The 25,338-nt window shown below is 43.6% G+C and overlaps 1 long non-coding RNA gene across 2 annotated transcripts; it reads right to left on the bottom strand.

Annotated features, from left to right (window-relative positions):
- Nucleotides 1-2,917: 2,917 nt before the first annotated feature.
- LOC141585271 (uncharacterized) lies at nt 2,918-25,294 on the bottom strand. 2 transcript variants are annotated; one of them, XR_012518671.1, is made up of 3 exons: nt 25,207-25,294; nt 23,752-23,835; nt 2,918-9,843 (listed from the first exon to the last, which is right to left on the bottom strand). It is a non-coding gene; the product is annotated as an uncharacterized LOC141585271 (long non-coding RNA). The 2 variants fall into 2 exon arrangements; XR_012518670.1 differs by having other exon boundaries at nt 2,918-6,377; nt 8,509-9,843; nt 23,752-25,265.
- Between the last annotated feature and the right edge of the window lie 44 nt (nt 25,295-25,338).

Raw genomic sequence — 25,338 nt, 5'->3', positions numbered from 1 at the left:
AGAAGTAAGGCTGGCATCACTATCTGTATTTCACAGATAAGGAAGCTAAGTTTCAGAGACAATATAAATGACGCTGAATTGGAAAAGAAAATGAAAAATAGAGGATGAAAGAAAGAAACTGAGGCTGCAGTTGAGCTGTGATTGCACCACTGCACTCCAGCCTGGGCAACAGACTGAGACCCCGTATCAAACAAAAGGAAAGAGGCCAGGAGCGGTGGCTCATGCCTGTAATCCCAGCACTCTGGGGCCAAAGTGGGCAGATCACTTGAGGTCAGGAGTTCGAGACCAGCCTGGCCAACACGGTAGAACGCTCTCTCTCCTAAAAATACAAAAATTAGCCAGGTGTGGTGGCATGTGCCTGTAATCCCAGCTACTCAGGAGGCTGAGGCAGGAAAATCGCTTGAATTTAGGAGGCAGAGGTTGCAGTTAGTTGAGCATGTGCCATTGCACTCCAGTCTGGGTAACAGAACGAGACTCCATCTCAAAAGAAAAAAAAAAAAAAAAGAAAGAAAAAGAAAGAAAGAAAGAAAGAAGATAAACCATATAAATATTAGCTTCTACCTACAGAATGCAAGTCAAAAGCAGCACCGCATTCCTGGAGAGATTGCAGAGATTAGTGCCACCACTAATCAATTATTTGAAAGACACAGAGCTGATGATTTCCATTCAACTTAGCTCTCTAGCCTGTGAAGATCCAAAATGGATCCTAGATAATTATGTGGATTATCATAAACTCAATTAGGTTGTGACTCCATTTGCAGCTGCTATTCTAGGTGAGCCTTCCTTCATGAAGCAAATCAATGCATCCCTTGGAGCAAAGTATGCAGCTATTGATCTGAAGAATGCTTTTTTCCTCAGTAATTTTTAGTAAATACCATCAAAAGCAGTTTGCTCTGAGCTGACAGGGCTAGCAATACCTATTCATTATCCAAACTCAGGACTATATCAACTCCCAGTCATCTGTCATCAGCTAGTTTGCAGAGATCTCTTCTCTGCTCCACAGGATATCGCACTGGTCTAATATGCTGATAATATGCCGATCAGAAGTAGTAATTATTCTAGCCACCTTGATGAGACATATGTGTGCCAGAGGGTGGGAAATAAATCCCACAAAAATTCAGTGAAACTTCTGGGGGCCTTATGGTCTGGGGCATGTTGAACTGGGCCCTACTACCACTAAGAAAGAGGCACAATGTTCACTGGGTTTGGATTTTGGAGGCAACATATACCACATTTGAATGTTCTTCTCTGATCCATTTTCTGAATAACTTAAAAGGCTATCAGTTTTGAGTGGGGCCCAGAACAAAAGGTGACATTGTCATGAAAGTCCCTGACTTAATGAAGGTTCAACTTAAGTTTTTTTTTTGCTTTACCAATGATATGAAAGCGATGTGCATTCAGTCGAAGCAGTAGAAGCTGTATTTTGAATGCTGGATTTGATCTTTCCCTAGGTGAGTCATATGTGGTACGATGCTCTCTTGTGATGCTGGGCAGCGGCAGCGACTGCAGCTCTGCCAGCCATAGGATCACTAGGCTGGATGACCAATACTCTACAGTTGGCTGTATGGACAGATGACTTTGCCCAACTGTAGGCCAGTGTAAGTGTTCTGGGCATGTTTAAGGTAGGCTGGGCTAAGTTATGATGTCCTCTAGGTTAGGTGTATGCAATGCATTTGCGACTCAGGGTATTTTCTTTTCTTTTTCTGATAGGGTTTCACTCTGTCTCAACAGGCTGGACTGCAGTGGTGCAAGCATGGCTCTCTGCACCCTTGATCTCCTGGGCTCAAGCCATTCTCTCACCTCAGTCCCCAACGTAGCTGTGACTACAGGTGTGTGTGCCTCCATGCCTGGCTCACCTAAAAAAATTTTTTTTTGTAGAGACAATGTCTTGCTATGTTGCCCAGGCTGGTCTCACACTCCTGTGCTTAAGTGATCCTCCAGCTTTGGCTTCGCAAAGTGTGGGGCTTACAGGATAAGCCACTGCACCTGGCAAAATTTTTATAACTGTATGCTGCCTCAGCATTCATTTTAAATATAGGTTAGCCTTTCTCATTTAAAAAGCAGGACTTAGGCTGGGCGCGGTGGCTCAAGCCTGTAATCCCAGCACTTTGGGAGGCCAAGGCAGGTGGATCACAAGGTCGAGAGATCGAGACCATCCTGGTCAACATGGTGAAACCCCGTCTCTACTAAAAATACAAAAAATTAGCTGGGCATGGTGGCTCGTGCCTGTAATCTCAGCTACTCAGGAGGCTGAGGCAGGAGAATTGCCTGAGACCAGGAGGCGGAGGTTGCAGTGAGCCGAGATCGCGCCATTGCACTCTAGCCTGGGTGGGTAACAAGAGCGAAACTCCGTCTCAAAAAAAAAAAAAAAAAAAAAAAGCAGGACTTGTGGCCAGACGTGGTGGCTCACGCCTGTAATCCAAGCACTTTGGAGGCCAAGGTGGGCGGATCACCTGAGGTCAGGAGTTCAAGACCAGCCTGACCAACATGGTAAAACCCCGTCTTAAAATAATAATAATAATAATAAATAAAAAAACAATAAATACTTCCAAAACAGTTTTAATTATGAAAAAAAAAAAAAAAAAAAAAAAAGCAGGACTTGGCTGGGCACAGTGGCTCAGGCCTATAATTCTGGCTTTTGGAGGCTGAGGTGGGGGGATCACCTGAGCTTGAGACCAGCCTGGCCAACATGGAGAAACCCTGTCTCTACTAAAAAATACACAATTAGCTGGGCATGGTGGCGCATGCCTGTAATCCCAGCTACTTGGGAGGCTAAGGCGGGAGAATTGATTAAACTCGGGAGGCAGAAGTTGTGGTAAGCTGAGATCTCACCATTACACTCCAGCCTGGCAACAAGTACGAAACTCCATCTCAAAAAAAAAAAAAAAAAAAAAAAAAAAAAAAAAAAAAAGCAGGACTCAGTCACTCTTGACACAGTTTCCAGTTCTCCACCTACTCCTAGTTCCTCAACGTGATCAGTCTAGACACCTGCCTTATACAACCACCTCCTGATGATCATTTCCCCGTGGACAGCTAGATACTACCTATATGACTTGCTCCACCAATCCCCTCACCCAACATGGACTGCCCAGACATGCTGCAGTGGCCACCTCTCAGTCACAGTGTGAACCCATGGTACTTATGCCTGCTTGTTCTAAACTTACCACTTATAACTCCTTTTGGGTGCAGTGGCTCATGCCTGTAATCCCGACACTGTGAGAGGCTGAGGTGGGAGGATCACTTGAGGACAGGAGTTTGAGACAGCCTGGGCAACATAGTGAGACCTGTCTTTACCAAAAATAATTTAAAAATTAGCTAGGCATGGTGGTGCACTTCTGTGATCCCAGATATTTAGGAAGCTGAGGTGGGAGGATTGCTTGAGGCCAGGAGTTCAAGACAGCCTGGGCAACACAGTGAGACCCTGTCTTTACCAAAAATAATTTAAAAATTAGCTAGGCATGGTGGTGCACTTCTGTGATCCCAGATATTTAGGAGGCTGAGGTGGGAGGATTGCTTGAGCCTGAGAGGTGGAGGGTGTAATGAGCTGTGATCACACCACTGCACTACAGCCTGGGCAACAGAGAGAACTTGTTTCAAAAAAACCAAAGCCCCACTGAGCGTGGTGGCTCATGCCTGTAACCCCAGCACTTTGGGAGGCTGAGGCAGGTGGATCACCTGAGGTCAGGAGTTCAAGACCAGCCTAGGCAATACAGCAAAACCCCATCTCTCCTAAAAATACAAAAATTAGCTGGGTGTGGTGCCAGACACCTGTAATCCCAGCTACTTGTGAGGCTGAGTCATGAGAATCACTTGAACCCATGAGGCAGAGGTTGCAGTGAGTTGAGATCGCACCACTGCCTTCCAGCCTAGGCCACAGGGTGAGACTCTGTCTCGAAAAAAAAATCCCCAAACCCAAAACCAAAAATCCCCCAAAACTCCTCTCAGGAAACCTGCTTTGGTAATGCACTGGACCCAATATAGACATTAGCCCCTTGCTTTCTCTCTCACTCCCCACTACCCATCTAAGCACCCATGTCCTGACCAGTTTTCCTCTCCTCACTGGCCCTGAGAAGCATGTGGCCCTTTTCTCTCTGGGATCTGTAAGCAATACATTGCTTTTGTTGTCATGTGTTTTGCTGTGTTGCCTCCTCTGCAACTCACCTGAGCATCACACCCGAACCCAACTCTCCTCCCAGTGAGGTGGCTATCTTTGTAGGAATAAACAAGAGCCACACTGGTGTCTGCCAGTATAAACAAGTTTCCTGTGAGACGGACACCTGGTCATGGGTCTGACACTTAAAAATTAAGCCATCTGCCAGATAATGAAATATCCTGTCAATGGCGTACTGCAAACATCCATGGCCACCTCTCCTGGAGCCCTGGAGTCAGGACAGGGCTAGAATTTATACCTACTCTCCAGAGAGAGGACTTAAGATGAAATTAGAAGAAATGCAATACTGTCCTCTGCAGAGAACTACTCTCCTTTTGAGATACAGTTTCTAGCATGTCACTTGGCCCTAGTGGACATTAAAGCCCTTGGCTATGGGCTACCAAATTACCAAGTGTCCTGAGCTGAGCCTAAATATTATTTCTTAATGATAAATTGGGTATTATATGACTCATCAAGCCATAAAGTTGGGAGTGCACTCCATCTATTTAATAATGGAGTCACTATTAAAGGAAATGGTATAAATGAGATTGGGTCTGAGCAGGTCCTAAATGCAGGAGCAAGTTCTCTGAGTAACTGCTCCTGGTATATTCTCTCTCAACCCACATCTATGGCCTCATGGGGAATCCTCTATCACCAGCTGGCCAAGGCTTACATCTATAATCCCAGCACTTTGGGAGGCTGAGGCAGGAGGACTGCTTAAGCCTAGTAGTTTGAGAACAGCCTGAGCAACATGGTAAGACCCCATCTATACCAAATAATAATAATAATAATAATAATAGCTGGGTATGGTGGCATGCACCTGTGATCCCAGCTACTTGGGAGGCTGAAGTGGGAGGATCACTGGGGCCTGGAAGGTTGAGGCTAAAGTGAGTGGTGATCATGCCACTGCACTCCAGCCTGGGTGACAGTGAGACCCTGCCTCAGAAAAAAAGAAAAAAAAAATTCAAGTCTAGTTCCTTGTTACAGATGTTTCTGCATCACAGATTGCTATAACCCCACTCAAGGTGGTCCTGAGAATAGTAGTCAAAGGAAATCTTCTGAGCAGGCAAAACTTTGAGTGGTGCATCTAGTTGCTCATTTTACCTAGAAGGAGAGATGGTCAGAGTTGTAGATCTACATTAGAGGAACATCATTGGAAAAGGGTAAAAGTTTGAATGTTTTGTCATTAAAACTGGGAACAAGTAAAGGGTGTCGGTTTCCACAACTTCTTTCCAACATTGTATCAAAGGTTCTAGTCAGTGAAATACAGCAAGAAAAAGAAACAAGCACAGTGCTAAGGCTTGAATGTCCTCTTCAAAACTCATGTTGAAACTTGATCACCAGTGTGGCAGTGTTGAGAGGCAGGGCCTTTAGGGATGACTGGATCAAGAGAGTTCTACCCCTATGAATAGATTAATTCATAGATCAATGTATTAAAGGGTTAATGAATTAATGGGTTATCATCAGAGTGAAACTGGTGGCTTTATAAGAGAGAGACCTGGGCACAGCACATTAGCATGTTCAGCCCCCTCGTCATGGGACACCCTGTGGTCACCTCAGGACTCGGTAGAGTCCCAATCATCAAGAAGGCTCTCATCAGATGTGCCCCCTTGACCTTGGACTTCTGAGCCTCCAAAACTATAAGAAACAAATCCTTTTTTTTTCTCTTTAAAAATGTGTATAAATGTAAGGAGTACCAGTGCAGTGTGTCACATGAATATACGGCACAGTGGTGAAGTCTAAGCTTTTAGTGTCACCATCACCTTCTTTTTCTTTTTTTTAATAAATCACCCAACTTCAGGTATTCTGTTATAGCAACAGAAAATGGACTCATATGTACAGATTGGGAAGGAAGAAGCAAAACTGTCTTTATTTGCAGAAAACATGATTGTGTATATAAAAAACTCTAAGGAATTTATCAAAATAAGATATTAGAACTAACAGAAAGATTGTGGGATGGCTCGGCGAGGTGGCTCATGCCTGTAATCCCAGCACTTTGGGAGGCCAAGGCGGGTGGATCATTTGAGGTCAGGAGATGGAGACGAACCTGGCCAACATGGTGAAACCCTGTCTCTACTAAAAATACAAAAATTAGCCAGACACGGTGGTGTATAATCCCAGATACTCAGGAGCCTGAGGCAGAAGAATCACTTGAGCCTGGGAAGCAGAGGTTGAGGTGAACAGAGCTTGTGCCACTGCACTCCAGTCTGGGCAACAGAGTGAGACCCTGTCTCAAAAGAAAAAAAAAAAGAAAGATTGTGGGATACAAAGTCAACATAAAAACTATTGTATTTCTATATACTAGCACTGAAGAACTGGAAATTGAAAAATTTAAAATACCACTTGCAATAGCACAAAAATCAGAAAAACACTTAAGGAAAAATTAAACAAAATACACGCAAGACCTCTACACTAAAGTTAAAAAACATGGCTGAGTAAAGTTAAATGGAGGAGTAAATAAATAAATAAATAAATAAGAGATATGCTATGTTCATGAGTTGGGAAGATTGCATATTGCTAAGACATTAATTCTCCCCAAATTAATCTAAAGATTAAATGCAGTCCCAATCAAAATCCAATCAGACATTTTTTGGGGGTAAAAATGACAAGGTGATTCTAAAATTTCTATGGGAAAGCAAGGGACTCAGAACAGCCAAAAAATGTTGCAAAAAACAACCAAGTTGGAGGACGTATATTTAACTGATTTCAGTACTTTATAGGTACAATAATCAAGATAATGTGAAATTGGCATAAGGGCAGACCTAGATCAATGAAACAAGAGTCTAGAAGTAGGCACACCCATATATGGTGAACTGGGTTTCAACAAAGCCCTTTATAATGGGGGAAAAGGATAATCTTTTCAACAAATTATGTTACAGCAATTCGATATCCATACGGGGAAAAAATGAACCCCAATCCTTACGTAATATCATATATAAAAGTTAGCTCAATATGTATCACTGAGGCCAGGCACAGTGGCTCGTGCCTATAATCCCAGCACTTTGGGATGCTGAAGTAGGCAGATCACAAGGTCAGAAGATTGAGACCATCCTGGCTAACATGGTGAAAACCTGTTTCTACTAAAAATACAAAAAAAATTAGCCGGGTGTGGTGGCAACCGCCTTTAGTCCCAGGTGCTCGGGAGGCTGAAGTAGGAGAAATGCTTGAACCTGGGAGGCAGAGGTTACGATGAGCCAAGACTGTGCCCCTGCACTCCAGCCTGGGTGATAGAGCAAGACTCCATCTCAAAAAAAAAAAAAAAAAAAAAAAGTATTATTGATATAAGTGTAAAAAGAACCCATAAAGTTTCTAAAGGAAAACAAAGACCTTGTGAAGTTTGAATAAGCAAAGATTTCTTAAATAGAACACAAATTGGAAAAATTTTTTGGGGGCCGGGCATGGTGGCTCATGCCTGTAATCCCAGCACTTTGAGAGGCCGAGGCAGGCAGATCATGAAGTCAAGAGATCAAGACCATCCTGGCCAACATGGTGAAACCCTGTCTCTACTAAAAATACAAAAATTAGCTGGGCATGGTAGCACGTACCTGTAGTCCTAGCTACTTGGGAGACTGAGGAAGGAGAATTGCTTGAACCAGCGGGGAGGAGGTTGCAGTGAGCTGAGACTGCACCACTGCACTCCAGCCTGGGTGACAGAGCGAGACTCCATCTCAAAAAATTTAAAAAAAAAATTGTTTTGATTTACTGGACATAATCAAAATAAAGCACTTGTATTCTTCAGACAAAATTAAGAGAATGAAAAGGCAAGCCCAGAATTGGAGAAAATATTTTCAAAACCTATCTGAGCAAAGGGCTTATATCCAGAATATATAAACAACTTAAATAACAAAAGATAATTTTTTACATTTAAAAATGGGCAAAATATTTCAAAAGACAAGTCATAAAAGAAGATATAAATGGTCAATAAACATATGAAAAAATGCTTAAGAAGACTACTCAACAAGGAAGTATAAATTAAAACCACAATGAGGCTGGGCGCGGTGGCTCACGCCAGTAATCCCAACACTTTGGGAGGCTGAGGTGGGTGGATTACCTGAGGTCAGGAGTTTGAGACCAGACTGGCCAACATGGCAAAACCCTGTCTCTACCAAAAATATAAAAATTAGTGGGGTGTGGTGGCACATGCCTATAGTCCCAGCTACTTGGGAGGCTGAGGTGGGAGAATTTCTTGAACCTGGGAGGCAGAAGTTGTAGTGAGCTGAGATTGCACCATTGCTATCCAGCTTGGGCAACAGAGCAAGACTGTCTCAAAAACAAACAAACAAACAAACAAAAACCCAAAACCCAAACCAAAACCCACTATGAAATATTACTTTAAGGCCGGGTACGGAGGCTCATACCTGTAATGGCAGCACTTTGAGAGGCTGAAGCGGGTGGATCACTTGAGTTCAGGAGTCCAAGACCAGCCTGGCCAACGTGGTGAAGCCTCGTCTCTACTAAAAATACTAAAAATTAGTGGGGAGTGGTGGTGGGTGCCTGTAATCCCAGCTACTTGGGAGGCTGAGGCAGGAGAATTGCATGAACCCAGGAGGCAGAGGTTGCAGTAAGCCAAGATCAGCCATTGCACTCCAGCCAGGGCAACAAGAGAGAAACTCTGTCTCATAAATAAATAAATAAAAATAAAAATGAAAAGATTGACAATATGGAGTAATGGCAAGGATGCAGAATGAGCAGAACTCTCATACACTGCTGGTGGGAATACAAAATGGTACAACTACTTTGGAAGCAGGTTAGCAATTTCTTTTTTTTTTTTTTTTGAGACAGAGTTTCACTCTTGTTACCTAGGCTGGAGGGCAATGGCACGATCTCGGCTCACCGCAACCTCTGCCTCCTGGGTTCAGGCAATTCTCCTGCCTCAGCCTCCCGAGTAGCTGAGATTACAGGCATGCGCTACCATGCCCAGCTAATTTTTTGTATTTTTAGTAGAGACGGGGTTTCACCATGTTGACCAAGACGGTCTTGATCTCTTGATCTCGTGATCCACCCGCCTCGGCCTCCCAAAGTGCTGGGATTACAGGCGTGAGCCACAGCACCCGACCCAGCAATTTCTTAAAAGATGAAATACTTACCATACAACCTAGCAATTCCTTTTCTGGATATTTACCTGGAGGAGACATGCAAATATTCATAGCAGCTCAACCTGGAAACAATCCAAATGTCCATCAAATGGATAAACAAATGTCAGTATATACATACAGTGGGATACTAAGCAACAAACTACTGATACAACAAAATAGATGAATCTCAAAAGCTTTACACTAGTGGAATGAAGCCAGATACAACATACTGTATGATTTCATTCATATGAAATCCTGGAAAAGGCAAAACTATAGTGATAGAAAGCAGATTATGGCTGTCAAAGGCCAGGGGTTGAGGAAAGGGACTGGCTGCGAAGGGGCACAGGGAGCTTTTCCGAGAAGGGACACAGGGAACTTTTCTGAATGATGATAACGTAATGTTTAATTGCATAATTGTGGTAGTGAATCTATGTAACTCCTTGACTCCCTGGAGAGTTTCCATTTCGTAGCATAGGAAGAAAGAACCCAAGTGAAGCCCAACTGACTCCCTGAGTTGAGGACAAGGAGTTGGAAAGTCATAGAGAAGTTGGAGAAGCTGTTGCCTCTGTAGGTCTGGGGCCCTTGCTGGTCATTAGGCCCGTAATACAGGAAGAAGTACTGAAAGTAAAGAGAAGAGTCAGTACAAGCTGGAATGCACCAGTTGCCTCTGCCTTTATCTATCACTCCATCTGACTGCAGAGTTTCAAAAAGTATAATGGCCCTGTTTCACTTCTGCTTCCCAAACAAATTTCTCTTTAGCCAACTCTATATATGGAAGATAATTCTGGGAAATACCTAGTTTGACTAAGTTGACAATAGAACAATATGGCATCCACACACAAAATTTAAAGAACCATCCTTCATTATCAACTATTTAATTATGTAAGTTTCTTAGTGTTATCTCAATAAAAAAGAAAAATAAGAGATTTGATGATCACCACTGTATTTTCTAGACTAATATTCAACTAATAATACTAATTGAAAAGAATGATCAGTTCTACCTGTCTCATTATGAGACGTATCCAACACATTTTTATGATTTCTTTTTTTTTTTTTTTGAGGCAGAGACTCACTCTATCACTCAGGCTGGGATGCAGTGGCGTGATCCTGGCTCACAGCAACCTCTGCCTCCTGGGTTGGAGCAATTCTCCTGCCTCAGCCTCCTCCTGAGTAGCTGGGATTACAGGTGTGCACCATCACGCCCAGCTACTTTTGGTATTTTTAGTAGAGATGGGGTTTCACCATGTTGGCCAGGCTGGTTATGAACTCCTGACCTCAGGTGATTCACCCACCTTGACCTCCCAGAGTGCTGGGGTTACAGAAGTGAGCTACTGCGATTTTTATTGACATTTTGTATACTAACAATAGAAATAAAAATTCAGTCCAGAAAAATAACCTTGGAGACTTATAAAAAATTTTTTAAAAAATTTAATTTATTTCCCTGTGCATCTGACATAAAAAAATTAATTTCTGGGTGTGAGCCTAGCACTTTGGGAGGTCAAGGCGGGCGGACCACGTGAGGTCAAGAGTTCAAGACCAGCCTGACAACATGCCAAAACTCCGTCTCTATTAAAAATACAAAATTTAGCCAGGCATGAGATGGCAGGTACCTGTAATCCCAGCTACTCAGGAGGCTGAGATGGAAGAATCACTTGAACCCAGGAGACAGTGGTTGCAGCGAGCCGAGATGGTGCCACTGCACTCCACCCTGAGTGGCTAAGCAAGACTCCTTCTTAAAAAAAAAAAATTTTTTTTTGCTATTTTTTGTGTAAGATACAGGAGCATATGATGAGGGATCAATAAAAAATTTATGAGGCTGGGCGCGGTGGCTCACGCCTGTAATCCCAGCACTTTGGGAGGCCGAGGTGGGTGGATCACGAGGTCAAGAGATCGAGACCATCCTGGTCAGCATGGTGAAACCCCGTCTCTACTAAAAATACAAAAATTAGCTGGCCGTGATGGCACCTGCCTGTAATCCCAGCTCGGGAGGCTGAGGCAGGAGAATTGCTTGAACCCAGGAGGCGGAGGTTGCGGTGAGCCGAGATCGCGCCATTGCACTCCAGCCTGGGTAACAAGAGTGACACTCCGTCTCAAAAAAAAAAAAAAAAAAAAAAAAGAATTTATGGATGGGTGTGGTGGCTGGTGGCTCACGCCTGTAATTCTAGTGCTTTGGGAGGCTGAGGCAGGGGGATCATTTGAGGTCAGGAGTTTGAGACTACCCTGGGTAACATGGAGAAACCCTGTCTCTACTATAAATACAAAAATCAGCTGGGCATGGTGGTGTGTCTCTGTAGTCCCAGCTACTCGGGAGGCTGAGGCAGAAGAATCGCTTGAACCTGGGAGGCCGAGGTTGCAGTGAGCCAAAATCATGCCACTGCACTCTAGCCTGGGCATCAGAGTAAGACTCTGTCTCAAAATAATAATATTAATAATTTATGCTGTACCTATACTTCATTAGGATAAAATTCTGTGGAATAAGCAGATGAAGGAGGAAAAGTAACATTAGCAACTCTTAAAAAAAGAATAATGAAAGGCCAGGCGCGGTGGCTCACGCCTGTAATCCCAGCACTTTGGGAGGCCGAGGCGGGTGGATCACAAGGTCGAGAGATCGAGACCATCCTGGTCAACATGGTGAAACCCCGTCTCTACTAAAAATACAAAAAAAAAATTAGCCGGGCACGGTGGTGCGTGCCTGTAATCCCAGCTACTCGGGAGGCTGAGGCAGGAGAATTGCCTGAACCCAGGAGGCGGAGGTTGTGGTGAGCCGAGATCGTGCCATTGCACTCCAGCCTGGGTAACAAGAGCAAAACTCCGTCTCAAAAAAAAAAAAAAAAAAATAAGAATAATGATAGGGATCGGGTGTAGTGATTCATGTCTGTAATCCCAGCACTTTGGAAGGCAAAAGCAGCAGCATTGCTTGAGCCCAGGAGCCCAAGACCCCACTTGGGCAACATAGTGAGACCCTATCTATTTAAAAAAGTTAAAAAAAAAATGATAGGCACTAAATTGCTGTGATATAGATTCCACTTTTTGGTTACATTTGAAAATGGTGTAATGGCCGGGCATGGTGCCTTACACCTGTAATCCCAGCACTTTGGGAGGCTGAGGTGGGAGGATCACCTGATGTCGGGACTTCCATACCAGCCTGACCAACATGGAGAAACCCCGTCTCTACTAAAACATACAAAATTAGCTAGGTGTAGTGGCACATGCCTGTAATCCCAGCTACTCGGGAGGCTGAGGCAGGAGAATCGCTTGAACCCAGGAGGTGGAGGTTGTGGTGAGCTGAGATCATGCCATTGCACTCTAACCTGGGCAACAAGAGCAAAACTCAGTCTCAAAAAAAAAAAAAAAAAAAAAGGATGTAACATCTTTATTTTAAAATTAATATTTATAACTATCCAGAAATTGCATAATTTGCAATCATTTAAACTCATAATCTTTGATCACCTCAAAAAATGCAAGGAGGGAATATACTTTTTCAACATTGTTCTGGGGACACACAAGTAAAAACAGAAAAAGTTTGTTGATTATGGGCGGGGCACTGTGGCTCATGCCTGTAATCCCAGCACTTTGGGAGGCCAAGGCAGGTGAATTTCTTGAGCCCAGAAGTTCAAGACCGGCCTGGCCAACATGGCAAAAACCCTGTCTCTACAAAAAAATACAAAAATTAGCCCAGTGTGATTGCACCTGTAGTCCTGGCTACTGGAGAGGCTGAAGCAGGAGAATTGCCTGTGCCCAGGATGCAGAAGTTGTGATGAGTGCACTGCACTTCAGCCTGAGTGACAGAGTGAGACCCTGTCTCAGAAAAAGAAAAAAAAAAAGTTTGTTGACTTGAAGGGAGGTCATCTGAGGTGGTACTATTAGTACCTTAAAAAAGGTGGTAGAGAGAATGCTGTCAAAAAATTGATTTTTTAATTTCTTTTTTTTTTTTTTTTTTTTGGAGACAGAGTTTCGCTCTTGTTACCTAGGCTGGAGTGCAATGGCGCGATCTCGGCTCACCACAACCTCCGCCTCCTGGGTTCAAGCAATTCTCCTGCCTCAGCCTCCTGAGTAGCTGGGACTACAGGCATGCACCGCCATGCCCAGCTAATTTTTGTATTTTTTTTTTTAGTAGAGACGGGGTTTCACCATGCTGACCAGGATGGTCTCGATCTCTTGACCTCGTGATCCACCCGCCTCGGCCTCCCAAAGTGCTGGGATTATAGGCGTGAGCCACCGCACCCAGCCTTGATTTTTTTATTTCTAAAGAGGAAGAAATGATAGGGAGGTACAGAAATAGAGGCAGCAAACATATACAGTCATCCCTCGTTATCTGCGGGGGATTTGTTCTAGCGCCTCCTGTGGATGCTCAAGTCCCTGATATAAAATTGCATAGTATTTGCACATAACCTATGTACATCCTCCCATATACTTTAAATCATCTCTAGATTTCTTATGACTAATTCAATGTAAATACCATATAGTTGTTATGCTGCATTGTTTACGGGAGGGGTGCTCACAGCACATTACTGCATGAGTTCTGCCTCCTGTAAGATCAGCAGTGGCACTGGATTCTCACAGGAGAGCGAACCCTGTTGTGAACTGTGCATGCTAGGGATCTAGGTTGCTATAAGAATCTAATGACTGATGATCTAAGGTGGAACACTTTCATCCCCAAACCATCCTACCCCTGTCCGTGGAAAAACTGTCTTCCATGAAACCAGTGTCTGGTGCCAAAGACGTTGGGGACTGCTGGTTTAGGGAATAATGACAAAAAAGTGGATACATGTTCAGTACAGATGCAATTTTGTTTTCAAGTATTTTCCATCCACAATTAGTTGAACCCCTGGATGCAGAACCTGTAAATATGAAAGGCCACCTATATATGCCATTGCATTCTTAAAAATCTTAGCTGTGGGAAGTGAAGTGGTATCCAGAAAGCGGAAGAGTTAAAGCCTATTTTTAAAAACTTTTATCCTTGACTGGGCATTGTGGCTCACACTTGTAATCCCAACACTTTGGGAGGCATAGGTGGGTAGATCATGAGGTCAGGAGTTTCAGACCAGGCTGGCTAACCTGGTGAAACCCTGTCTCTACTAAAAATACCAAAATTACCAGGCCTAGTGGCACATGCCTGTAATCCCAGCTACTCAGGAAGGTGAGGCAGGAGAATTGCTTGAACCCAGGAGGTGGAGGTTGCAGTAAGCTGAGATCGTGCCACTGCACCTCAGCCTAGCTGATGGAGTGAGGCTCCATCTCAAAAAAATACAAAAACACTTTTATCCCCAAACACTTTTATGAAGATGAACTCAATTGTGTTTATGTACTGATGGGAAAGAAGCAGTAGAGATGGAGAAAATCGCTGCATTAGAGAGGCATTTCTGAGGATTCGTTTGTTTTATAGGCTATCGGTAGAAAATTTATGTATACATATAAAATCAAACTTACAAAGTGCTCCTGTTAAAAATTATTATTATTAAGAAATCCACTTCTCTAACTGTCTCAAAGTCCAGGCTGAGTTAACAGTGAAGAGTTCCGGAGGTAATTACACCCCACTCTGGATTTTCTGGTTACTGTATTCACTCTTGACCTCAACTGAAAACCCGGACCCAGGAGGCCTCAAGCCCTGCCTTTCTATTCCTGGAAGATGCCAAGATCAACTATGTAGGAGGCTTATTCAGAGAAGACACTTTGTCTTCCCAAAAGACAAACCCTTCACTGTGCTTTATGAGGCAGATAGCAACCCCAAACCACCAATGGGTTGGGGCTTGCGCAGGCCTCATTGGCTCCTTTTAAAAATGATTTTAAGGCCGGGCACAGTGGCTCAAGCCTTTGGGAGGCTGAGGCAGGTGGATCACGAGGTCAAGAGATCGAGATCATCCTGGTCAACATGGTAAAACCCCGTCTCTACTAAAAATACAAAAAATTAGCTGGGCATGGTGGCACGTGCCTGTAATCCCAGCTACTCAGGAGGCTGAGGCAGGAGAATTGCTTGAACCCAGGAGGTGGAGGTTGTGGTGAGCCGAGATTGCACCATTGCACTTCAGCCTGGGTAACAAGGGCGAAATTCTGTCTCAAAAAAAAAAAAAAAAAAGTTTTTAGAGGGTGGGCTCAATGGCTCACATCTGCAATCCCAGCACTTTAGGGAGGCAAAGGCAGGCAACTGCCTGATGTCAGGAGTTTGAGACCAGCCTGGGCAACACAGTTGAACCCTGTCTCTATACAAAAAATACAAAAAATTTGCTGGGCATGGTGACATGTGCCTATAATCCCAGCTACTTTGGAGGCTGAGGTATGTGAATTGCTTGAACCTGGGAGGCGGAGGTTGCAGGGAGCTGAGATCCAGCCGGAGCAACAGAGTGAGACTCTGTCACACACACAAAAAAAGCCTGGCTCAACACAGTGTTAACTACTACTTTCTGTTACATACATATGTCTTTTTCACTGCTTTCCAGATGAAATAAAACCTCATTAATCCAAACTAAGATCAGACAGGCTGGATAGGAGAGACCTAAATTTTGGTTCCCAGGAAAGCATAATCTCTCTTTGGAGAAACAGTTATTTTTATTAAGAACATCTAATATCGGATAACTCTTTAGCTACAGTAAAATTCTTAGTTACTTTTATTAGGAATATCTAAGGCCGGGCGCGGTGGCTCACGCCTGTAATCCCAGCACTTTGGGAGGCTGAGGCGGGTGGATCGCGAGGTCAACAGATCAAGACCATCCTGGTCAACGTGGTGAAACCCTGTCTCTACTAAAAATACCAAAAATTAGCTGGGCATGGTGGCGCGTGCCTGTAGTCCCAGCTACTCAGGAGGCTGAGGCAGGAGAACTGCCTGAACCCAGGAGGTGGAGGTTGCGGTGAGCCGAGATCTCGCCATTGCACTCCAGCCTGGGTAACAAGAGCGAAACTCCGTCTCAAAAAAAGAATATCTAAAATCACATAACTCTTTAGCTACAGTAAAATTCCTTTTTTTTTTTTTTTTTGAGATGTAGTCTCACTCTGTCGCCCAAGCTGGAATGCAATGGCGCAATCTTGGCTCACTGCAACCTCCGTTTCCTGGGTTCAAGTGATTCTCCTGCCTCAGACTCCCAAGTAGCTGGGACTATAGGGCCACACCACCATGCCTGACTAATTTTCATATTTTTAGTAGAGACCGGGGTTTCACCATATTGGTCACACTGGTCTTGAACTCCTGACCTCGTGATCTGCCCACCTCGGTCTCCCAAAGTGCTAGAATTACAGATGTGAGCCATGGTGCCCGGCCTAGCTACAGTAAAATTCTTAAATGCCTTGGAACCAGGAGTCCATTTCACACCAAGACAGTTGATAATATTTTTTTCTCCTGTCAATAAGGTGCTTAAGTATAAGATTTTATTTTATTTTATTTTTTTGGAAAAAATATTAACAGTAAAGTATAAGATTTTAAAAAGCAGGAAACAATTTAGACAGGCAGGAGTTTCATTTTAATGAGGTTGGATACAGAATAGTAATTTAATACACTTCAAGATCATTTAGCCAGGTTGCTCACGGGTGAGTAAACCTGTTTACTTTCCAACACTGTCACCTTTGGGTCAAAAAGAGAGGGACAGGTACTACTTGACCTGGGGCATCTGCCCCAACAAACTCCTTTCTGTTGCCCTTTTACCAAAAGGCTACCACATTTGCAGACTGCAATGGGCTGCCTGCCCATGTGACTCCCTCCAGACTGTCCTGGGCTCTCACATGGTGACATGGGTTATTCTCAGACTGAGGAGTTAGCAGAGAGAAGAGTACTTGGGGTGCTTCTGGGAGAGCCAGGCAGGGCAGCTGAGGAGGGTTTTGATGGCAGCTATCAAAGGCCTGAGTAGTACCCGTTCACTAGTGGTGTCTTCACTGTCCCCTACCCCATCCTGGTGTAACCACCCAATGGGTTCACCTTGCCTGGTGACTAGACAGAGATGACATATCAAGACAAGAGAATTGCAATAGAGAAAGTAATTTATGCAGCACCCACTGTTCGGGAGACCAGAGTTTCACCATTACTCAAATCAGTCTCCCTAAGCATTTGGAGATCAGAGTTTGTTTGTTTGAGACAGAGTTTCACTCTTGTTGCCCAGGCTGGAGTGCAATGGCACGATCTTGGCTCACTGCAACTTCTGCCTCCAGAGTTCAAGCAATTCTCCTGCCTCAGCCTCCCGAGTCGCTGGGATTACAGGCATGCACCACCACACCCAGCTAATTTTGTATTTTTAGTAGACAGGTCTCTTCATGTTGATCAGGCTAGTCTCAAACTCCTGACGTCAAGTGATCCACTTGCCTCGGCTTCCCAAAATGCTGGGATTATAGGTGTGAGCCATTGTGCCTGGCCTTTTTTTGTTTTTGAGACAAAGTCTTGCTCTGTTGCCCAGGCTAGAGTGCAGTGGCGAGATCTCAGCTCATTGCAACCTCTGCCTCCCGGGTTAAGCAATTCTACTTCACTCAGTCTCCCTAATAGCTGGGATTACAGGCGTGCGCTACCACACCTGGCTAACTTTTATATTTTTAGTAGAGATGAGGTTTTGCCATCTTGGCCAGGCTGGTCTTGAATTCCTGACCTCAAGTGATCCACATACCTCAGCCTCCCAAAGAGCTGAGATTACAGGCGTGAGCCACTGCACCTGACCCAGAGTTTTAAAGGATACTTTGGTGGGTTGGGGAAGGCCAGTGAGTACAGACTGCTGATTGGTTGGGTTGGAGATATAATCATAGGGAACTGAAGCTGCCATCTTGCACTGAGTAGGTTCCTGGTTGGGGGCCACAAGTTCAGACTAACCAGTTTATTGATCTGGGTGGTGCCAGCTGATCCATCAAGTGCAGGGTCAGCAAAATATCTCAAGCACTGACCTTAGGAATAGTTTAGGGAGGGCCAGAATCTTGTAGCCTCCAGCTGCAAGACTCCTAAACCACAGTTTCTAATCTTGTGGCTAATTTGTTAGTTCTACAAAGGCAGTCTAGTCTCCAGGCAAGAATGACATTTGTTTTGGGAAGGGCTGTTACCCTCTTTGTTATAAACTAAGTTCTTCCCAAAGTTAGTTCAGCTTATGCCCAGGAATGAACAAGGACAGCTTGGAGGTTAGAAGCAAGATGGTGTTGGTTAGGCCAGATGTCTTGCACTGCCTCAGTTATAATTTTGCAATGTGGTTTCAATCCTTCCCTTTGGGTTTATAACACCTTAACCTTAAAGTGTTGCTAATGAAGATGGAAAAAGGGCAAATACCCTAACTTCTTCCTGTTGATCAGGGGTGTAGTGGGGTAGGTGTTGACTGCAAGGACAGGAGTGGAACTGCTTTGGAACTGCTTAAGTGCACTCATGCAGGCGTGATTGGGGTTCCAAGGCTTGCATGACAAAGCCATTACTATTGTCACCTATAGCTTTAGTATTGTGTTTAAGGGAACAGTGTACTATAAGGGAAACAGTGAGTACTAGGGTAAGGAGTGCAGTTCCCAATTTTAAAAGTAAAGATTTGAAAGCATTAGTTTGGGAACTTGTAAGTTCCAAACTAGTAAGTTCCAAACTTGTAAGTTCCAAAGAATTTAGGATTTAGTTTAAACTGCAGAAAAAACTCAGGAACAGCTAACAATAGGTGTACTACAGTTTTTCTTCTGAAGCATAATTTTTTTTTTTTCCAGTTTCCATTTTCATTAAAAATCATGATAGAACTGATTTGTATAAAAAATAAACTGTAGTCTTATTGCACTTGGCCTGATTATTCTCATAAAATGAAGCAAGAGTAATTATTTTTCACATAGGTTTTTTTTTTTTTTTTTTTTTTTTTTGAGACAAAGTCTCTCTCTGTTGCCTGGGCTGGAGTGCAGCAGTGTGATCTTGGCTCACCGCAACCTATGTGTCCCAGGCTAAGGTGATTCTCCTGTCTCAGCCTCCCAAGTAGCTGGGATTACAGGCACCTGCCACCATGCCCAGCTCACTTTTTGTATTTTTAGTAGAGCTGGTGTTTCAGCATATTGGCCAGGCTAGTCTTGAACTACTGACCTTGTGATCTGCCTGCCTCGGACTCACAAAGTGCTGGGATTACAGTTGTGAGCCGCTGTGCCTGGCCTTTACATAGGCTTTTTTTTTTTTTTTTTTTTTTTTTGAGACGGAGTTTCGCTCTTGTTACCCAGGCTGGAGTGCAATGGCGCAATCTCGGCTCACCGCAACCTCTGCCTCCTGGGTTCAGGCAATTCTCCTGCCTCAGCCTCCTGAGTAGCTGGGATTACAGGCACGTGCCACCATGCCCAGCTATTTTTTTTTTTGTATCTTTAGTAGAGACGGGGTTTCACCATGTTGACCAGGATGGTCTCGATCTCTTGACCTCGTGATCCACCCGCCTCAGCCTCCCAAAGTGCTGGGATTACAGGCTTGAGCCACCGCGCCCAGCTACATAGGCTTTTAAAATTGGCTTTGATGGAACTCAGTTCCATAAGAAATCTTAGATAAGACTTTTTTAAAGCCAAGCCCAGCCATGAGTTTGTACCCTCAAATACCAAGAGTTGGGTAAATTCCTATCCTCTTGAAGTGTCAAGATAACTTAGGTCTCCTGAGCCTGTTAGAAAGTGGCATTCTTTACTTACCATAGGTCAGAAACCTTGTACAGGGACTGTGTATGAGTCTGTCTCAAAAAAGTATGAGGCCAAATTTTCCAAGGAACTTATATAAGTCAACTTTTTGGCTTATTGGCTCTATAAGTCAACTTTGATTCTTTAAAGAAAGCATGCTATTCCTGTCAAAGCCTTAGTAAAACAATCAGTTTCACCAATTGTGTCCTGTTACAAAAGAAAATATATATTTTTAAAATTAATTTAAAAATTGATTTATTAAAAAAAAAAAAAAAGACAGGGTTTCACCATGTTGGTCAGGCTGGTCTTGAACTCCCAACCTCAGGTGATCCGTCTGCCTTGGCCTCTAAAGTGCTTGGATTACAGGCATGAGCCACCATGTCCAGTCTTTTTTTTTTTTTTTGAGATGGAGTCTTGCTCTGTTGCCCAGGCTGGAGTGCAATAGTGAGGTCTCAGCTCACTGCAACCTTCCCCTCCTGAGTTCAAGCGATTCTCCTGCCTTAGCCTCCTGAGTAGCTGGGATTACAGGTGCCCACCACCATGCCCAGCTAATTTTTGTATTTTTAGTAAAGATGGGGTTTCACCATGTTGGCCAGGCTGGTCTCAAACTCATCTCATGATCCACCCGCCTCAACCTCCCAAAATGCTGGGATTACAGGCATGAGCCACTGCACCTGGCCAGAAAACAGATTCTTATTGCATTTATGCAAATAACTGTACTGCTACAAGTTGAAAATACTCACAAATAGCTTCCAAATTCTGGAGAAATCAGGTAGAGAGAAACAAATATGCTCCAAACTTTGTCCACAGGAGTCTATTTTACTCAATTGTTAAAAGCTAAAGTTTTTTTTTTCCCTGAAACATGCATTCAAGAGCACCCGTTAAAGTTGTTTGGTTTTTTTTCCAGATAGAGTTTCCCTCTGTTACTCAGGCTAGAGTGCAGTGGTAGGGTCTTGGCTCACTGCAATCTCGACCTCCTGGGTTCAAGCAATTCTGCTGCCTCAGCCTCCCAAGTAGCCAGGATTACAGATGCCTGCCACCATGCCCAGCTAATTTTTGTATTTTTAGTAGAGGCGAGGTTTCACCATGTTGGCCAGGCCGGTCTCAAACTCCTGACCTCAGGTGATTTGCCCACCTCCAATTCCCAAAGTGCTGGGATTATAGGCATGAGCCACCAAGCCTGGCCTAATTGTTGTATTTTTAGTAGAGGCAGGGTTTCACCATATTGGACAGGCTGGTCTTAAACTCCTGACATCAAGTGATCCACCTGCTAAGGCAGGTGGGATTACAGCCGCAGCCAACAGATCAATTTTTAAGGAAGCCCTGTTATTCAGACACATGGGCCCAGATTCTGGCCCCGCATCAGTGTACTTCTATTTTAATATTTTAACCTATGGAAAAAAGCTAAATAAATCCCTTTAAATCTTAGCCAACTTGCATATACCCACAGAACTTTTTCGCAAGACTAACCCTTTGCAAACCCTTTTCAACTTGCTTAAACCTTCATTTTTGTCCCATTACTCTTTTAGGTTAAGACAATCTTTAAAACCCTCCGAACTAGACAAAATTACATTACCTTTAACAAAAACCATATTCCCATGTCTTCTTATAATCTCCCACCAAAACCACATTCTACTTTCCTTCTATAACTTGCAATCTTGTATATAAAATTGTTTCTCCAGTCTCTTAATTACATGTTACAATGTTAACTCTTAGCAACTTTTATTTTGGTGAAAAACCTGATAAGTGATTTTAATTATGTACTAGGGATGGAGCCTAGAACATCAGACAGAAGTGCAGATAAGGTCTCACTCTTTTCAGCATAGCTAGGGAGCATGGCTCTCCACAGTCCCCAGGCCTTGTCTATAATCTATGCTCCAAAGTAGGTAAATTGAACAACTTTCAAAAGTCAAAGAAGCAGTTTATGACTTTAAAGCATTTAGCAAATCTGATATCTGACCTTAGTTTAGACCAAATGTCTAAATTCAAGACATTTTTCTTTTACCAATAATTTTAAAATCTGTTTCCAAAAGATTACTAAAGTCATATGAACAAAAGGCATTAAAGCGTCTACTTTTTTTCTGATAAAATATGATTTAAGCTCCTATTTTTCTAAGCCAATTGATCAGACTTCTTTTATATATAAACATTACATACACAACACATATCAATATACAGACAGATAGAAGATCCAGTAGTTGTTAAGATTTTTCATTTGTCAGTTTCTTAACTGGATTACTGGCTTCAGGGTGGAACACTTGGAGGAAGAGGAACAGGAAACCTTGTGTTTTCTAGGGCCTAATAAGCAGGCACAGCTAGAAGGCAAACAAATCCCCAAAATTAAGGGTGCCATTTTATACTGTATCCTGGATCCACAAAAAGGAAGGAAATACTGTGGGAGAAGATCATGCAATGCTCTTACCATGCATTTGATTGCAAGGCAACCTAAAGCCAGTCAGCCCTACTGGAGTCTCATATCTCAGTGGGGGGTTGAGTGGGGATGCTTCCATTTCTTCCAGGTAGCCAAGAGCATGCTTCTCTGATCCAAGCATGCAAAGACCCAATATCCCTCCATAACTGCCATTAACCATCCCTTAAAATATATTTCCTACCTAGTTATTACACAGCAAGACTAAAAGCTCTTCCATAATGCAAAGTAATTTTTGATACCCCAAAAGTAAAAGCCATTAGATAACACAATGCACAACAGAACAGAGCCTTAGATTTTGAGAGGAATCTATTTTTTTTTTCCTTCAATTCCTGGCATTCCATGAGAAAAACAGGTTTCTGGTGCCTCCTCTGCTTTTTCTCAGGAGTCCCAGGTTGTTAGAATTTATCTTAGGTTCTCTCATGCTGACATTGAGTGGCAAGAACATAAAATGGAGAAAAACAATTGAGTTGACAGAGAAGAAAAAACCCTCTTTATTCTTCAGAAAAATAAGATCCAAGAAGATAAAAAACATAAAGGCCTTTTAAATATTTGTACAGCGTAGGGAGATATCTAGGTAGATTGATAGATAATAGATAGATAGATAGATAGGTATTAAGCTTATTTTAACTACAGAGCTCTTTTAAATCGCTTATTACCAGACTCTAGCCAGGACAGCCAATATTTCTGGTGTCTGAATTCTACCATAGGTAAGTTTCCACATGGTAACTTAAAAACATTTATAAGTTTTAACTAAGGTTATAATTTAACCATGGACGCATAAGGTGTTTCAAAGAAAGGAAGATCCAAGACAGTCAAGACAGGAAATGAGAAACTAGCCATTTTCCCCCCAATAAATGGCAAAGTTACACAAAGAACAAACCAGAAAGGCATCATTCCTGAAGCCAAGAATTGAACTCAGGTCAACAATGTCAAAAGATAAAGCCTTAGTTAACTAAGTTATACACAGCATTGAGCAGTTTCTATTGCTTTTCCCGGAAGTCTGAAGCAGCCAATTTCAAACTTGCAAAGGCTTTTAACTGCTCGAGGTAATTTTTAGGGCTATGACATGAACCCCAAATTTCCTGTCCTTGGATGGTGAAGACCAAGAGAAAGCATCCCCACATGGTCATAAGGTTAAGCTCTTAAGGACACAAAACAAGACAGAGAAATTTGATTTGTTTTTGGTTTCAGGGACCTGTAGCAAAGTTTGTAACCAACCAGCCTGCAGGGATGGCTTGAAACATGGCCTTAAAGAGGTCCTAAACCCATGTATATATATATATATATATATATATATATATATATATATGGTCTCCTGAGCCTGTTAGAAAGTGGGTATCTCCTTTGATACCCTTCTCTCCACTGCAGAAAGATAAATTCTTAGCACAAAGTGCACCAAATCTACTACAGTAGTCTCACAGATACTTTTTTTCTATTAATTAAACCCTTGCAGAGGAGGCAAACAGTGACAGTTACCATTTACATAGAGAGAGAGAGAGAAAGCAGAAACTTGGGTGGTAAGGATTTCTCACCCTTTCTGTCAGCATACTACGTTTCCGGGTTCCCTTTCTCTGCAGCTTCCGGAAGAACAGATGACCTTTCTCGCTGTGCCATAGCTGTGGGGGTCAAACCATTTTACAAGAGAAAATCACCCTTTTCTGTTTTATGGAACCATAAAATGATTCTAAATTTTGTAAGATGCTCCCCAATGGGCTGCATGGGGAGAAGAAGGCATTGGCAGAACCTAGGATATGCACTACTCGACAAAACAGACACTCTATGACCTGGCTCCAGCACCCCACCATGGAGCAACAGGCAGATACCCTGTGATATGGCTACAGTTAAGGGATGTCTCCCCAAGACCATTCTCCATTGCAATTAAGTCCATGCACATTGGGTCGGCAGTTCCCCACTAGCAGAGAGGGTGCCAGAGTCAGCCCCTAGTCCAAGAGAATTATGTGGCTGCTTGGGCTGGCTTCTCGATCTGCCGCCAGAGGGGGGCTACCGAATTGTGGGCAGGTAGCTGCAAGGGCTATCCCAGATGAACCCCCGAATTTGTAACCATACAATTGGTTCACCTTGCCCAGTACCTAGACAACCGATTTTTCAAGACAGAGGAACTGCAATAAAGAGTAACTGACGCAGAGCCCGCTGTGAGGGAGACTAGAGTTTCATCACTACTCAAATCAGTCTCCCTGAGCATTCGGGGATCAGAGTTTTTAAGGATAATCTGGTGGGTGGGGGAAGGCCAGTGAGTCCAGACTGCTGACTGGTTGGTTTGGAGATGAATTCACAGGGAACTGAAGCTGTCCTCTTGCACTGATTTGGTTCGTGGATTCCTGGGTGGGGACCACAAGTTCAGACTAACCAGTTTATTGATCTGGGTGATCAATAAATTGATCAGCTGATCCATCACATGCAGGGTCAGCAGAATTTCTCAAGTACAGATCTTAGGAGCAGTTTAGGGAGGGTCAGAATCTTGTAGCCTCCAGCTGCATGACTCCTAAACCATAATTTCTACTCTTGTGGCTAATTTATTAGTTCTACAAAGGCAGTCTAGTCTCCAGGCAAGGAGACTTGTTTTGGGAAAGGGCTGTTCTCCTCTTTGTTTTAAACTATAAACTAAATTCTCCCAAAGTTAGTTTAGCCTATGCCCAGGAATGAACGAGGACAGAAGCAAGATGAAACTGGTTAGATCAGATCTCTTTCACTGTCTCATTTATAATTCTGCAGTGGCGGTTTCACCCGGAGCCCCCAGCCTCTGCAGAGACACGCAGAGCCCCGCCCCCACCCTACACTCTTATTTAAGAGAATGCGGCTAGCGTTCCCGCCTCTTAAAACAAGTGAACAACTCGCAGGATTCTAACAGGCACCCGGCAGGTTTCTCCTCGGGGCGGGGCTGGCACAGCCGGAAAATGGCGGCGGCGGTGGGTCCGAGGGTCACTCTCCAGGGCGCCCTTGATGGCTCTGCCGGCCGGGCCACCTACCTTGCTAGTAGGCGGCCTCTGAGCTAGCTTGAAGGGGCGGTGACGAGCACTTGGCGGCTCCAATGAACACCCAGGAGTCCGGGTCGTGCCCAATCAGGGCCCAGGCGGGGGAGACAGGGTAGGGTGCGCGCG

This window comes from Saimiri boliviensis, chromosome 1, assembly GCF_048565385.1.
Source record: "Saimiri boliviensis isolate mSaiBol1 chromosome 1, mSaiBol1.pri, whole genome shotgun sequence".
In the NCBI taxonomy this organism is placed as follows: domain Eukaryota; kingdom Metazoa; phylum Chordata; class Mammalia; order Primates; family Cebidae; genus Saimiri; species Saimiri boliviensis.
This window is presented reverse-complemented; position numbering and strand designations above follow the sequence as displayed.